General features: G+C 33.6%; 1 non-coding gene across 1 annotated transcript; it reads left to right on the top strand.

Moving 5' to 3' along the window:
• The first annotated feature begins 5,339 nt into the window (after positions 1 to 5,339).
• On the top strand, positions 5,340 to 5,443 carry LOC126002341 (U6 spliceosomal RNA). Its single transcript, XR_007493078.1, has one exon. It is a non-coding gene; the product is annotated as a U6 spliceosomal RNA (small nuclear RNA).
• The last annotated feature ends 10,330 nt before the right edge of the window (positions 5,444 to 15,773 follow it).

Here is a 15,773-nt window from a genome sequence, read left to right as displayed (position 1 = left end):
ATATACAGCAGACATGTCACAAGAAACTCTCAAGGCCTGAAGACAGTGGTGGGATATTGTGACAAGACTAAATAAAATAGATGTTTTACCTAGAATACCTAACCCAGACCAACTCACCTTCAAGTTTAAAGGAAGGATACATAGCTTCATGGATAAGCAGCAGCTCAGAAACTTTACAGATGCAAAACCAGCTTTAAAAGAAAAGCTGAAAGGTCTACTTTAAGACAAGACAGACCAACAGACACACCAAACTTATACACAAAGATGACATTAAATCCCATGACAATCATCTCCTCTAACATCAATGGACTAAATGCACCAGTTAAGAGACACAGAGTGGCTAAATGGATCAAAAAGATGAATCCACCATTCTGCTGCCTACAAAAAACACAGCTGAACAATCAGAATAAACATAGACTCAAAATGAAAGGCTGGAGGAAAATCATCCAAGCAAACATCACCCTTAAAAACACCAGAATGACCATATTAATATCAGATGACACAAACTTTAAAGTCAGAAAAGTTGTAAGGGTCAAAGATGGACACTTCGTACTAATCATATGTGCAACAGGAAGAAATCACACTACTACATATATGCACCCAATGAGAAACCAGCAAGATATCTCATACAATTATTGACAAATTTAAAAGAGGACATCAATAATAACACAATAATTGTGGAAGACCTCAACATGGCCCTGTTAACACTTGATAGGTCAACCAACTGAAAACCAACAAAAATATACTAGCCCTAAAAAAGAGAAATGGAAGAAAGAGACCTAGTAGATTTTATATATATATATATATATATATATATATATATATATATATATATATATATATATTACATTTCCAGAAACCTGGATACACATCTTCTCCAATGTACATGGGTCATTCTCCAGGATAGACCACATGCTGGCACATAAAACATACCTTCATAAAATCAAGAGGATAGAAATTTTGCAGGGTACCTTTGCTTATCACAAGGCTCTGAAATTAGATGTGAACTACAAGGGGACACAGAAGAAAAACTTTAACAACTGGCAATTAAACAGCCTGCTGCTGAACATCCAGTGGGTCCGAGATGAAATCAAAAAGAAAATCAAAACTTTCCTGGAAACAAATGACAATGAAGAAACAAACTGTTAGAATCTATGGGACACAACAAAAGCAGTACTGAAGGAAAATGTATAGCTTTGCAAGCACACATCAGGAAGGAAGAAGGGGCATACCTCAATAGCTTAATGATGCAGCTTATAAAATTAGAAAGTTATTAACAAATGGAACCAAAAATAGGTAGACAGAAGGAAATAACAAAGCTTAGAGCAGAAATCAATTAAGTGGAAGCCCAAAAAACAATCTGAAAAATCAACGAAAGCAGAAGTTGATTCTTTGAAAAAATAAGCAAAACTCTCAAAGAAAGAGAGAAAAACTTGATAACCCATATTTGAAATGAAAAGGGAGGATCACTACAGATATTGCAGAGATTCAAAGAGTAATAAGAGACTACTTTGGGAAAATCAATGTCACTAAACAAGAGAACCTGGAAGAAATGGATAAATTCTTGGACTCTTATAACCTTCCATAGTTGAAAAAGAAGGATGTGGCATTTCTAAATGAGGTACCCCCATGACTATTGAGGAAATTAAAACAGTAATGAAATGTCTGCCCAAAAACAAAAAGGCCAGGCTCAGATAAATTCACTAATGAATTCTTTCGAACATTTCAAGAGGAACTATAACCAATCCTTGCCAGGATCTTTTATAAAATTGAAAACACAGGAACACTTCCAAATAGTTTTTATGAAGCCAACATCATAAACATCAAAAACATCAGAAACACCAAAAGCATCAAAAACATCATAGTTTTGATTCCAAAACCAGTCAGAGACACTGCCAAAAAAGAAAATTGCATACCAATATCCCTGATGAACACAGATGCAAAAGGCCTCAACAAAATTGTGGCAAATAGGATCCAATGCCTCATCAAGAAGGTCATTCACTTTGATCAAGTAGGTTTCATCCCAGGTATGTAAGGATGGTTTAATATCCAAAATCTATCAATATAATACACAATATCAACAACAAGAAAAATAAAAACCACATGACAATATTAATAGATGCAAAGAAAGCATTTGATAAGGTCTAACACCCATTCTTGATAAAAACTCAGCAAGATGGGAATAAAAGGAACTTATCTCAGTATAGTTAAGGCCATCTACCACAAACCAATGGCAAATATTATCCTTAATGGAGTAAACTAAAAGCCTTTCCTCTAAATTTTGGTACAAGACAAGGCTGTCCTCTCTCATCAATCCTATTAACAAAGTACTAGAAGTACTTGCTATAGTGATTAGGCAAGAAAAAGATATTAAGGACATCCATATAGGAAAGGAAGAAGTCAAGCTCTCTCTGTTTGCAGATGATATGATACTATATTTAGAAAACCCTAGAGACTCTACCAAAAATATTCTAGAAAAAAAATAGATTCATATATACACCAATAATTATAGAGAAGAAATGGACATTAAGAAAACAACCCCATTCACATTATTGTCACACAAACTGAAATATCTTAGACTCAACTGGACTAAAGATATGAAGGACCTATACAAAGAAAACAATAAAACCCTGCTCCAATAAATTAGAGAGGACACGCAGAAATGGAAACACATACCCTGCTCATGAATTGGCAGGATAAACATAATTAAAATGGCGATATTCTTCACAGCATTGTACAGATTTAATGTGATTCCTCTAAAGATACCCATGACATTCTTCAAAGAAGTGGATCAAACACTTCTGAAATTCATTTGGAACAATAAACACCCTAGAATAACTAAAGCAATCCTTGGGAAAAAATATGGGAGGTATTATTTTCCCCAATTTTAAACTGCATTACAAAGTAATACTTATTAAAGCAGTATGATATTGGAATGAAGACAGACCCTTAGATCAGTGGAAAAGGCTTGAGTACTCGGAGAATGTTCCTCAGACATACAATCACTAATTTTTGATAAAGGAGCAAGAAATTCTAATTGAAGCAAAGAAAGCCTCTTTAGCAAGTGGTGTTGAAACAACTGGTTAGACACTTACAAAAAAGCAAACTCAGACCCTCACTTAACGCCATGTACAAAGGTGAAATCCAACTGGATGAAATACTGTGATATCAGACCTGCAACCATAAGATATTTAGAACAACACATAGGTAAAGCAGTCCATGACATTGAGACTAAAGGCATCATTAAGGACGATACAAGACTCTCGAACAAGTGGAAGCAGAGATAAACAGATGGGAATATATTAATCTGAGAAGCTTCTGCACCTGAAAGAAAATAGTGCCTAGGATACAAGAGACATCCACTAACTGGGAGAAATTATTCACCCAATACCCATTAGGTACGGAACTAATATCCAAAATATACAAGATACTGACATAACTTTACAAGAAAAAAAACCCATCATAAAAACAACAGAAGAAATGAACAGACAATTTGTCAAAGAAGAATACAAATGGCCAAAAGGTACATGGAAAAATGCTCCACATCACTAATCATCAGGGAGATGCAAATCAAAACAACAATGAGGTATCACCTTACATCACAGAGACTGGCACAAGAACAAGAACAACCAGTGCTGGAGGGGATGTGGAGAGAAAGGAATTCTCATTCACTGCTGGTGGGAATGCCATCCAGTCCAGCCTTTATGGAAAACAATATGGAGATTCCTAAAAAATAAAAAATAAAATTTGACCTCAAGAACAACCAGTGCTGGAGGGGATGTGGAGAGAAAGGAATTCTCATTCACTGCTGGTGGGAATGCCATCCAGTCCAGCCTTTATGGAAAACAATATGGAGATTCCTAAAAAATAAAAAATAAAATTTGACCTCACATATGATCCAGTTATATCACTCTTAAGGATATACTTTAGGGAACACAAAAATACAATTCAAAAATATCTTCCTCACACCAATATTCATTGAAGCACTATTTACAATAGCCAGACTCTGCAAACAACCAAGATGCCCTTCAAGAGATGAATGACTAAAGAAACTGTGGTATATATACACAATGGAATATTATGCATTCATCAGGAGAAATGAAGTCATGAAATTTTCCTATACATGAATGCAATGGAATCTGTTATGCTGAGTGAAATAAGTCAGAGGGAGAGAGATAGACACAGAATAATATCACTCATCTCTGAATTTTAAGAAAAATAAAAGACATTTTTGTAGTAATTCTCAAAGACAATAGAGATGAGGGCTGGAAGGTCCAGCTCATGATATGAAGCTCACCACAAAGAGTGGTGAGTGCAGTTAGAGAAATAACTACAGTAACACTAACATAACGTGAATGAATGGAGGGAATAGAAAGCTTGTCTCAATTATAGGCGGGGGTGGGGGTGGGGTAGGGAGGTGGAAGATTTGGGGCAATGGTGATGGGAATGTTGTACTAGTGAAGGGGGGGAGTGTTCTTTATATGGCTGAAACCCAACTACAATCATGTTTGTAATCAAATTTTATAAAGATATTGTAAAATAAAAACAACAACAACAAAAACCAAGTGTCTGAATATGTTTGATCCAGGTATCACTTATGGTCCCCTGAACCAGCCAAGACTATCCCTGAGTTTCGCTGGGCGTGGCTTAACAAATAAAAAAACAATCCAGGGTAGAAGTACACCCTGACCATTTCAGGGTATGGTCCAAAAACAAACAAAATATTTTAAAAGTTGATATACATATTAAGGATACAAAAATAATATATGTCACACAGTTGTACATGTTCAGTAAGGTATTAGGCTTTTATCTATCAGTTTATTTGGAATTAGACCATATGTAAATATATAGGGGCAAATCTAAGTTTGGGGAAAAATGAATTTTGAAGGCTAGAAAAATAATAGATTAAGACGTTTGCCTACCAAGCTGTGATCTTGGCTTGATCCTTAGCAGAGTATGTGGTTCACTGAACAAACATGAAAGATCCCTGAGGATGAAGGCAGGAATAGTCACTGAGCACCAAAGGATGAAGGCAGGAATAGTCACTGAGCACCAAAGGATGTAACAAAACTTTCACATCCCCCAACAACTAGATAAAAAGAAGAGTTTCATCTTAATCTGTACTGTTTTTTAATAAAGGCTCCCCAGTTCAAAGGGGGAAAATTTCAGAAAAAAAAAGTGAGATCAACATCCTATGACCCATTATAATTACTGGGGTGATTTGTTTTGTTCAGTCTTTGAAAATTAAACGAAGCTGCTTATTGAGAATCAGGCTGAGAGACTATAAAGAAATATCTTTGGTAAATGTTTAGGAGTAAATAGTGTTCATCTGCAACACATATAATCAAATTAAAACAAAGATACAAATAATTATATACAGAAAAGATTAGCATGGCCCCTGCACAAGGATGACATGTAACTTCATGAACCTTTCTATTTTTTTATGGTACTCTTTAATTGGCAATAGTGCAAACCTCAGTATTCAAAAAAGGGGAGAAGAGGAGAGAGAGAGAGAGAAGAGAGAGAGAGAGAGAGAGAGAGAGAGAGAGAGAGAGAGAGAGAGAGAGCTTGCCCTAAAGGCAGGTGGGTGAGGGTAAATGGAGGGAAAATGGGGACACTGGTGGCAGGAAATGTGCACTGTTGCAAAGCAAAATGTCAAAAATTGAAAAAATAAGAGAGAAAAAATAGTGAAGAAAAATGCACATCCAAAGACAGAAAGGGGAAAGGGCATCAGGGAGGTTGAGAGGGCAACTGGGAGAGGGCAACTGCTGGCAGGAAATGTGCACTGGTGAAAGTTATTGTACATTGTATGACTGTAACTCAATCAAGAACAACTGAAAAAGATGACGACTCTTATGAACAACCTGTAACCACAATGTTTAAATATAAAATAATATAAACAATAAAAATTATCCTTTCCTCATTCACTAACATCAGGAAAAATTACAGAGAAAATATATTCTCTTTGAATTACTTAAAATAAAAATTGGAGAGTTCACCTGGTATACAGGTCATAAGTGATTGTATAGAATTTTACACCTTTTTTATTTATTTTGTTTGTTATTTGGGGCCACAACTGGTGACACTCAGGGGTTACTCCTGGCTATGTGCTTAGAAATCGCTCCGGGCTTGGGGGGGGGCCATATGGGATACCGGGGGAATCAAACCACTGTTCATCCTGGCTAGCGCATGCAAGGCAGACACCATACTGATTGTGCCACCGCGCTGGCTCTGGAATTAAAATAAATAAAAAAAAAAAAAACTGGATGCTAGATACCAGTGGAAAAACAAGATAATTCATGGTCTATGGTTCTGTTGAAGAAAATAGAAGCAGGAAGGAGCCCCTGTCAAGAAGCCATGAGTATATATTTAATAGGAAGAAGAAGAAGAAGAAGAAGAAGAAGAAGAAGAAGAAGAAGAAGAAGAAGAAGAAGAAGAAGAAGAAGAAGAAGAAGAAGAAGAAGAAGAAGAAGAAGAAGAATAAGAAGAAGATGAAGAAGAAGTAGTAAGAATAAGAAGAAGAAGAAGAAGAAGAAGAAGAAGAAGAAGAAGAAGAAGAAGAAGAAGAAGAAGAAGAAGAAGAAGAAGAAGAAGAAAAGGACAGAACAGAACAACAACAAAAATATGGAAGGGGGAACTTCTGTGGCAAGCTTTTTCTTTTTCTTTTTCTTTCTTTCTTTTTCTTTCTTCTTTCTTTCTCTCTTTCTTTCTTTCTCTCTTTCTCTCTTTCTTTCTTTCTTTTTCTTTCTTTCTTTTTCTTCTTTCTTTCTTTCTTTCTTTCTTTCTTTCTTTCTTTCTTTCTTTCTTTCTTTCTTTCTTTCTTTCTTTTTTTTTTTTTTTTTTTTTTTTTTTTTTTTTTTTTTTTTTGGTTTTTGGGCCACACCCGGTGACGCTCAGGGGTTACTCCTGGCTATGCGCTCAGAAGTCGCTCCTGGCTTGGGGGACCATATGGGGCGCCGGGGGATCGAACCGCGGTCCGTCTCCTAGGCTAGCGCAGGTAAGGCAGGCACCTTACCTCGAGCGCCACCGCCCGGCCCCTCTTTCTTTCTTTCTTTCTTTCTTTCTTCTTTCTTTCTTTCTTTCTTTCTTTCTTCTTTCTTTCTTTCTTTCTTTCTTTCTTTCTTTCTTTCTTTCTTTTTTCTTGCTTTCTTTCTTTCTTTTTCTTTCTTTCTTTCTTTCTTTCTTTCTTTCTTTCTTTCTTTCTTTCTTTTTTCTTGCTTTCTTTCTTTCTTTTTCTTTCTTTCTTTCTTTCTTTCTTTCTTTCTTTCTTTCTTTCTTTCTTTCTTTCTTTCTTTCTTTCTTTCTTTCTTTCTTTCTTTTTTCTTTCTTTCTTTCTTTCTTTCTTTTTCTTTCTTTCTTTCTCTTTTCTTTCTTTCTTTCTTTCTTTTTTCTTTCTTTCTTTCTTTCTTTCTTTCTTTCTTCTTTTGCATAGGGAAAATTAGAAAGAAAATTTATTTGGTTGTAGAGATACAGGGTTTTTCCACCCTTGAAGTATATTGTCATTGGATCGACTATAGCTTCCAGCTATGTTCATTATCCAAGGGCCAGAGAGATAGCATGGAAGTAAGACATTTGCCTTGCATGCAGAAGGACGGCGATTTGAATCCCAGCATCTCATATGGTCCCTGCCAGGAGCGATTTCTGAGCATAGAGCCAGGAATAACCCCTGAGCACAACAGGTGTGAACCAAAACCAAAAAAGAAAAACAAACAAACAGCAACAAAAAAAATGTTCATTGTCAAACCCCAAGGTCTATTTATATTGCCAGAGAATGTTCTGCTCAGTTGTGATTGTCAAAGTGAGTCTTCTGTAATTAGAGATCTTGGTTTTTGCACAGATTTTGAAAAAGTCTAGGATAAAGTCTTTCTTTATAGTTCCAGAAGTTCTGCTCAGACACAGTTGTTGCAGTCTTCTATATTTAGTGATCTTGGTTTCTGCACAGATCAAAGGATGGAGTGTCTTTTGATTTTATCTCAATGTTAGGTGATAATGTAGGGCAACCTATCTTTACATCAAGTTGTTGCTGTTTCCTCATCATCAGAATGTTGTATGAACATACCCTGTGCAAGTTGGTGCCAGAGCTGCATTAGAGATTCCCCCTGGGAGAGTTTGATTCCTGGTGCTGTTGCAAGGAACTGTGTCAGCTTTAAGTTTGGGATCCAGGGTTCGGAGTTGGATGGTCAATGTCTGATCACATGAGGTCTAAGTCAAGTTCCCATGACAAATATTCAGATGGGAGGTGCCCCTGTAATATAAACTTTATGGTTTCTTATCCCTAGTAGAAAAGAGCTTGTTCAATACATAATATTTCCCCATTTTAATGTGCCTGTCCTGTAAAATTTTTTAAAAACTTTCTCAGATTTAAATTTCAGGAGCTTTATACTTGATAATTAATATTTATTTTGTATTGCCACAAATTTGGCCAAATAAAAGATTGATTTTAAATGTGCTACTGAATACCTTTTTAATTTTCTTTATGGGCTTCTTAGAGGACTGTTTCACCACCATTCCATATCTCATTGAAAGAGAAGCAGTAATTTCTTTAATAATTTTAGTAGAATATATTTTAAATTAAGAATATTACACACACTGCAGAATATTTAAAAAGTAATAAGAAATAAATTGCTCTGTTCCACTCACTCTGAGACAGCACTCTACTAAAGCTATATTCAAATGAATTTGTGAGACAACCAAATAAAACTTTGTCATTTAAGGAACTAAAATAACAAACACTAATATATGTAAATAAAAATGAGAATATAAAAATGATTTATGACAGACTCAACAGAAATGGTATTCTAGCATTCCAAAAGCATTTCCACCTGATTTTTTTAATAAAAGAGTGAGAGAGTGATAGTACAGCTGGTAAGGCAAAAATAATGCCTTACCAGCTGTACTATCTCTCTGGCACAGTGAATTTTTATGAATAATGAGGTAGCTCCTCTTGAGTCATGATAAGACTGGATTGACCTTTAGTTTTCAACATTATAAAGTCATGATGACTATTAGAAGAGAACATTCCAGAGCTACCTATATCCCAAAGATGCATATGCATCCTTTGCTTCCTTCATAATATCTCTCCTCTGGAAAAGCCACATTTTTTGTTTTATTTTTGTTAATTTTTAAGCTAATTATTTTTAATAAAATTATTCTTTTTCATGAATATTTGAAATTCTTTGTGAGAGAATCAAGTACAAGAATATAAGTGGAGATTGAAACAGACTTCTTCACTTCTTACCTGCTACAGATTGAGTAAAAAGAAATCCTGAAAAATAAGATGCCAGAAACCAATTACTACATCATGAAGAGTTAGTTGTTCTTATATGACTGAAATTGCTTAATGTGGCTTGGAACGCTTTCCTGTAGTACAGGATCTATATAGACTTTACCAGTTCTGACCTCTCCCTACACTTACCTACCCACCAATACCTTCTTTTAAAAAATATATTTATTTATTTTATTCCTCTATTTTGATTTTCAGGTCATATGGGGTATTACTTGGGTTTACTCCTTCCTCTGCGCTTAGGAGTCATTCCTAATTCCTAAATTCAGGAAATCATATGTGGTAGCAGTGGTCACCTTATCTACTATACTATCTTTTCAAGCTCACCCAAAATATTTTGTATAAGCACAAGTGAAAATGAATAGTTACTTTAATTATATTTTTTAGTAAGAGAGTTGTTGCGTCATTTAAATTTTTTGACCCATTATGTCATTTCTGGCCTATATTTCTGGTACTTCTCCCTATTTGAAATTCAAAGTAAGAATAACATAATATATTATCCTACATACATATACTTACTTGTAATTCAAGAAATACTATGTCCTTGAGATAAAACAAATTACTTAAGAAAATATAGGGTGAAACCAAAAAAAAATTCCTGAGCATAGAGCCAGGAGTAACCCCTGAGTGCTGCTAGGTGTGACCCAAAAAATAACCAACCAAACAACCAAAAAAAAAAAAAAAAAAAGAAAAACAACAAAACAACAACAAAATAAAATATAGGGTGGAAATAGAGTACAGGGATTTGGATGCTTGCTTTGTACATTGCTAACCCTAGGTTTGATCTCTGCCACCAAACATCATTTTTCAAATGACATTATAAATGATACTTAAAAACATTAGGAGAAAGCCTTGTATACAGTTCTATACAAAACAAAGCAAAAGAACGGAAAGTAAACTTAAGTCTGTGTATTTAACAAGGAAGAAAGAAATTTTAAAGTTATAAGAGCTATCAAAAAAGTCTGTCTTCATGAATAGTTTTCACAACCATTGAAAGATGATATATTAGAACAAAATTGTGAATTATGGTAGCATAAGATACCTTCATTAGCAAGTTAGATTTTTGCTTTTTTTAATGTGATAATTTATCGAGTAATTTAAATATGATAATCTATCAAGTTATGAGGTAAGTGGATGGGAAATTACCCCACATTATTCACTTCACTCTATGACTATGTGGTACAGTTCACTTATTATTTGGGGGTATAGCTCTGTGGCAGATCCTCTGATTGCAGTTTGCATAATGTTTCAACTTTTGATTAGGGTGTCTTCTTATAAGTCAGATGATAGTACAGAAGATAAAGCATTTGCTTCGCATGAAGTAAACTCAGGTTCTAATCTAGAAAACACAAATGGCCCTCCATGTACAACTGAGAGTGATTCAGAACACAGAACACAGAACAGAATAATACCTGGGCATTGCCAGTGTGTTACAAAAACAAACAGAAAAAAAAAAAACCCTCAAAACCAAATTAAGAAGGAAGATAGGAAAGGTATTTTCTGAGGAATCAGTTTTGCTGATGAAAATTATAATAGGTTTATACAAGGTCATAGAACAAAGTCAACAGTTCTGGAGTGAATTTCTTAGCCCCGTTTTTTCAAAAGTAAGGTGCATTTTTTTCTTTAGGCTACTGTTCTGAGACCTATTTTGCTATTATAATAAAAGAAGCAGTCCATTGGAAGGCAAATGCTGCATTGTTATTCTCAAGTAATGCTTGAAGTTTCAGCCTAAGACCTATTCTTTCCAGCACTTGTAATGTGTAATTCATTTTGTGTGAAATGAATTACCTAGTTTAATCCATTTGTCTTCAAACATACTAACATAGATTCTGGTACTTACAACTGTATACTGACTGATAACTCTTTTTTTTTTCTTTACTTTCACCCATCCTAAGGGGTTGTAAACAAATATAAGCAAAAATAATGTGTCATAGTCCTAAGTAAAGAAGGAGAAGGGCCTCTCCCACAGACTAATATCCCTTAAAGGGATGAGAAAAGAGGTGCTGAACTCATAAATTAGATAAGTGTCAAAAAAATTCTACCCTGCTTTCTCTTTCTGTCCTCAAGGAGGTGGGAATGTGGCCTTGATTCCCGCAGCCTCTGTAAGGCAAGTATATATGCTAAAAGACTATGGCCCAGGATCTGTTTTCTCTTTGTTTAGGGTCCTCAGCTCTGAACTTTAATGCACTTTTTTCTTTGTCTACCTCTGTGGGCCTGGTCTAACAAAAGTAAACAATCACAAGTCATGTTCTATTAAATAGAACCATTAAGAGCAACATGAAATATATAAAAGTTAAAGTTACTTCGCATGATTTGTCAAGATTTTATTGTGTCTTCACAAGAAGATAAGCACTATTATAAGAGTTTTACACTTAATATTTAAACTATCAGTGTATTTACATACTACTAAATTATATGGGATTTCAAAATAATTAGCCACTATTTCAAATAGAATAATATAAATTTTTCTATCCATGTAAAATTAACAACAATTTCTATACCCATTTTCATACTTAGTTTTATAATAGCATAAGTATTCACCTCACAGATTTAGAACAAAATACATGAAAGCCATTCAATTCACATAGAAAGGTGACCCAGGAAATGTAAAGTGGAAAATCACCTGGCGTGCAGTTGTGAAGTCAATACCCAGCAAATTTAAGTCTCAGTGAGTTCAAATCTTAGGATTAGCCATATGCACCAAGATCAGTTCCAGTGGCTCTACTTTGAGATACAGGACGCTACAACAAAATGCAAGATCTCCAGTCCACAGCACCCACTGATGTGTGTGTAAACAGGACAATTAAGTGTGCAACCTTTAGCAATAAGCACTAAATCTAAAGATGTTGCTAAGATAGATATTGGGGTAATAACATCAGATAGTGGTAGAGATGAATAACCAACTTTCATAATTTCTAATTAGTCCCCAATAAAATGCATGGGTTTAACATATAAACACATAGTAGTTTATATTTCTGATATACATATAAAACAATCATAATTTCTCTATTATGAGTGATAAATAAATAAGGCAAATAATATATTATTTTTCAGTTATCAATTTAAGATTGATCAAATTTAAAACGTTGACTTTACCATCATGGTTTTCATATATTCCAGAAGCAAAGAAAATGATAAAGACTTTAAATTCATCATTTCAAATGTACATCTACCAGTGCAACATCTACGTCTGATGAAAAATATCAAAAATGATCTAATAGTCAATACTTTCTAGCAAGATTACATGTTGAAAACACAAAACCCAAAAGAGATATATGGCTGCTGAACTTATTAGACAATAGAAATTACATAAAAGTAAGAAGTCATCATGATATTTGATGGATAAAATTTTTTCTCTTTTAATAAATTTACACTTTTACTTTTTCAGGTAAGATGCAATCTTATACTAAAACAAAGAAAAGGATGCAATCTCAATGCAAATCTTAGTAGAGAATGGATATAATTCACACTGTGTTTCTAATAAAAATGCTATAATTCATTGAAAGATTTATTTCAACATGTGTATTTTTATTTTCCCTATATTACTTACACAGAAGTATTTATATAATTTTTGTGATTTCAATTAGTTATAGTATACATACATCATTAAACACAGTTGTTCTAGACTCATATGTGTAATCATTTCAAAATGTAATCATGATATCTAATGATATGATAGAGGGAATATAGAAATGCTCAAAATCTTCAATATCATAATGATACTTTTTATTTATTCTTTTTTGTTTATTATTTTTTTTGGTCACACCTGGCAGTGCTCAGAAGTTACTCCCTGCTCTGAGCTCAGGAATCACTCCTGGCTGTATATGGTAGACTATATTGGAAGTACTGGCTTTGAGCCCAGGTGGGCTGTATGTAAGGCAAGTGCCTTACCTCTGCAATCTGCTCTATCCCCTATGTTAAGTAATCTTAAAAGAGCACCTGGTATTTATTAAAAAGCTAAGTTTAAATATTACTTACAATATATATAGTTCAAAGTTTTATTTTTCAAAGTTAACAGGAAACAAGAGGGAACTAACAAAATCATGATGTATGTAAAATTTAAATATCCACATATGCCAAATTGTTATTTGATTTTTTTTTTAATTCTTCTGATTTGGGAGCCACAACAAGCAGTACCTCAGGACTTACTCATGGCTCTCTAATCAGGAATTATTCCTCACAGTTCAGGGGACCATATACAATTTTGGGAGTTCAAACAATGGGTCTACAACATGTGAGAAAAAAAGCCTTAATTTCCATTTATTTTTCTGGCCTACTCATTTTTTCTTGGTTACATACTATGATACATCAAAATGCTTATTAGCAATAATTTATAATTTCTTAATTTACTCAATCAATGTATGGTATACTTACTATATGGAATTTTGACCAAGAAAAAAATTAATGCATGGAATAATCATAAAATAAAGGTTCTCTATGTCTTTTGAAAAAATGAGTTTTGTCTTTTAGGATTGATCCATAAAATCTAAAATGCCTGGCTTAAAACAAAACAAAAATATAGGCACCATAATATAGGCACTATACTCAGTACAGACAAAGGTATACAAACATTTCAATGGTGTCAAGCAATAGCACAGAAGTTAGCATGCTTGCTTTGAGCCAAGAAAAATTTGATCTCAGCACCAGCAAAGCTCAGAGCCAAAATGAAAGTCATGATTGTTGCTGAGTGTGGCCTACAAAAAAAAAAAAAAACAAAAAAATACAAAAACAAAACAAAACAATAACACAAATATAACCTTCCAAAGATATTAATGATACATTCATTTCATTTTGAAATTTTTAAAGAGCATATCCTAAGGCAAAATTAGAGTGTTAATAGTTTCTTATACAAGCCTAGGAAAAGGAAGATGATGTGAAAGTGATAGACAGATGTGAATACCTAGAAACTTTGTAAATCAAAAATTTTTATCAATGTAAATGCCTGGTTCAGAAGTCAAGAAACATAAAAGCCAAGTCATAGTGTGGTCAGAAAATGCAGTTACAAAAGAAAAAAAAAAATAAGACTTCTATAATTGTATAGATTTCCCAAAGAGCAAATCAGGATACAGTTAACTTCAGTGAAAAATGTTTAGGAGCAGTTACAGTTTGTGGAAAGTTCAACTAGCTATAATGATTACAGAGATTAAGAGACATGCTATTTTTAGTATAAAAATGCTAAGTAGACAGGATTCTTTCTCCTAAAGTTAAAAAAAAACAACAAATTGACTAGAGACTTCAGTAAAGTCTTCTCAAAAATCTCCCTAGTTGCTGAGTAAGGATTGATGATGTATAGATTATTGGCATTGTATATCACCTCATCAGAGATGAATAAATAAAATTTCAGCCTCTCAAGGTATTCAGGAATCTAAAAGGATATAGTTATTTCCCATATGAAAAAATACTTTAATAACAGGTTTGAAAATATTTAAGCACTGAACATGTAATATCAGCTTAAAAAGTAAAAGCAACTATTATTTCAAGAGAGTTTTTCCTGACCTAAGCCATTAAATATGAGAGAGATTCTACATAAAAATGTTCTATTTAACTCTACTTGGAAAAGAAGCCAAGCTACTAGAAAAACCTACAAGGCACTGATTTAATATATCTCTATGACCTAGTTCTTCGAAATCTGTTATCAAGTTACCTATTAATATAACTTACTTGTGCAAACACCCTAAATTTGCAGTACTTACAATATGCAGGTTCCTATAAAAATAGCTATTGTTGCCCCTAGAGTAAGGCAAATTTTCCCTCTCCCACACCTAAATCTAATTTAGACAGTCATATTATTAATTCAGAATGCCACAGAACCTCATACTTATAAAGGAGAAATTTTCAGAGGAGGAAAAAAGACTCCCTTTATTATCCACCTGACCTTAGAAAATAAGATCCTAATATCTAAAGCACTTATAATACTTAATAGAAAATTTTAAATTAAGCATAATGAGTCTCATTTCTGATATAAACAAATTATTTACAACATTGTGTACGCAGATGTCTTAGCTTTGCCTTTAATTCGAGTTTTTCTTTTTATGAAAAAACTTCACAGAGAAAATGTAATAGAAATGGAAAGTCACACATATATTGACATTTAATCTATAATAAAGGATCCAAGTCACTAAAATAGAAAAAGTAAAAATTTCTTTAGAAAAAGTGTTTTGCAAAACTTGGTAGGTGCTTACACATTAAAAAAAAAGAAAAAGAAAATAAACTGAAGTTTTTAAAATGGCAATGATTCTCAAGGAAATATAGAATCTTACAGGTTCTAAATGATGTTTTTCCTTAGGAATTCAAATCTATGGTGAAATAAAAATAATTATGATACTCTGTGGAATGAGACACAGTTAATCATTTTGTACTACAAAATATGAGCCATCGAAATTTCTTATGCAAATCTTTTGTTCATAAATTTTGATAATCTTGAAATATTCTAACCAAAAAATAGTAAGTCAAATTTTCTTACCTGAGTATATGGTACTCACTAGTCACC

The sequence above is a fragment of the Suncus etruscus genome, chromosome 2 (assembly GCF_024139225.1).
Source record: "Suncus etruscus isolate mSunEtr1 chromosome 2, mSunEtr1.pri.cur, whole genome shotgun sequence".
Taxonomy (NCBI): Eukaryota; Metazoa; Chordata; class Mammalia; order Eulipotyphla; family Soricidae; genus Suncus; species Suncus etruscus.
The sequence above is the reverse complement of the archived record's forward strand: the minus strand, read 5'-3'. Positions and strand labels throughout refer to the sequence as shown.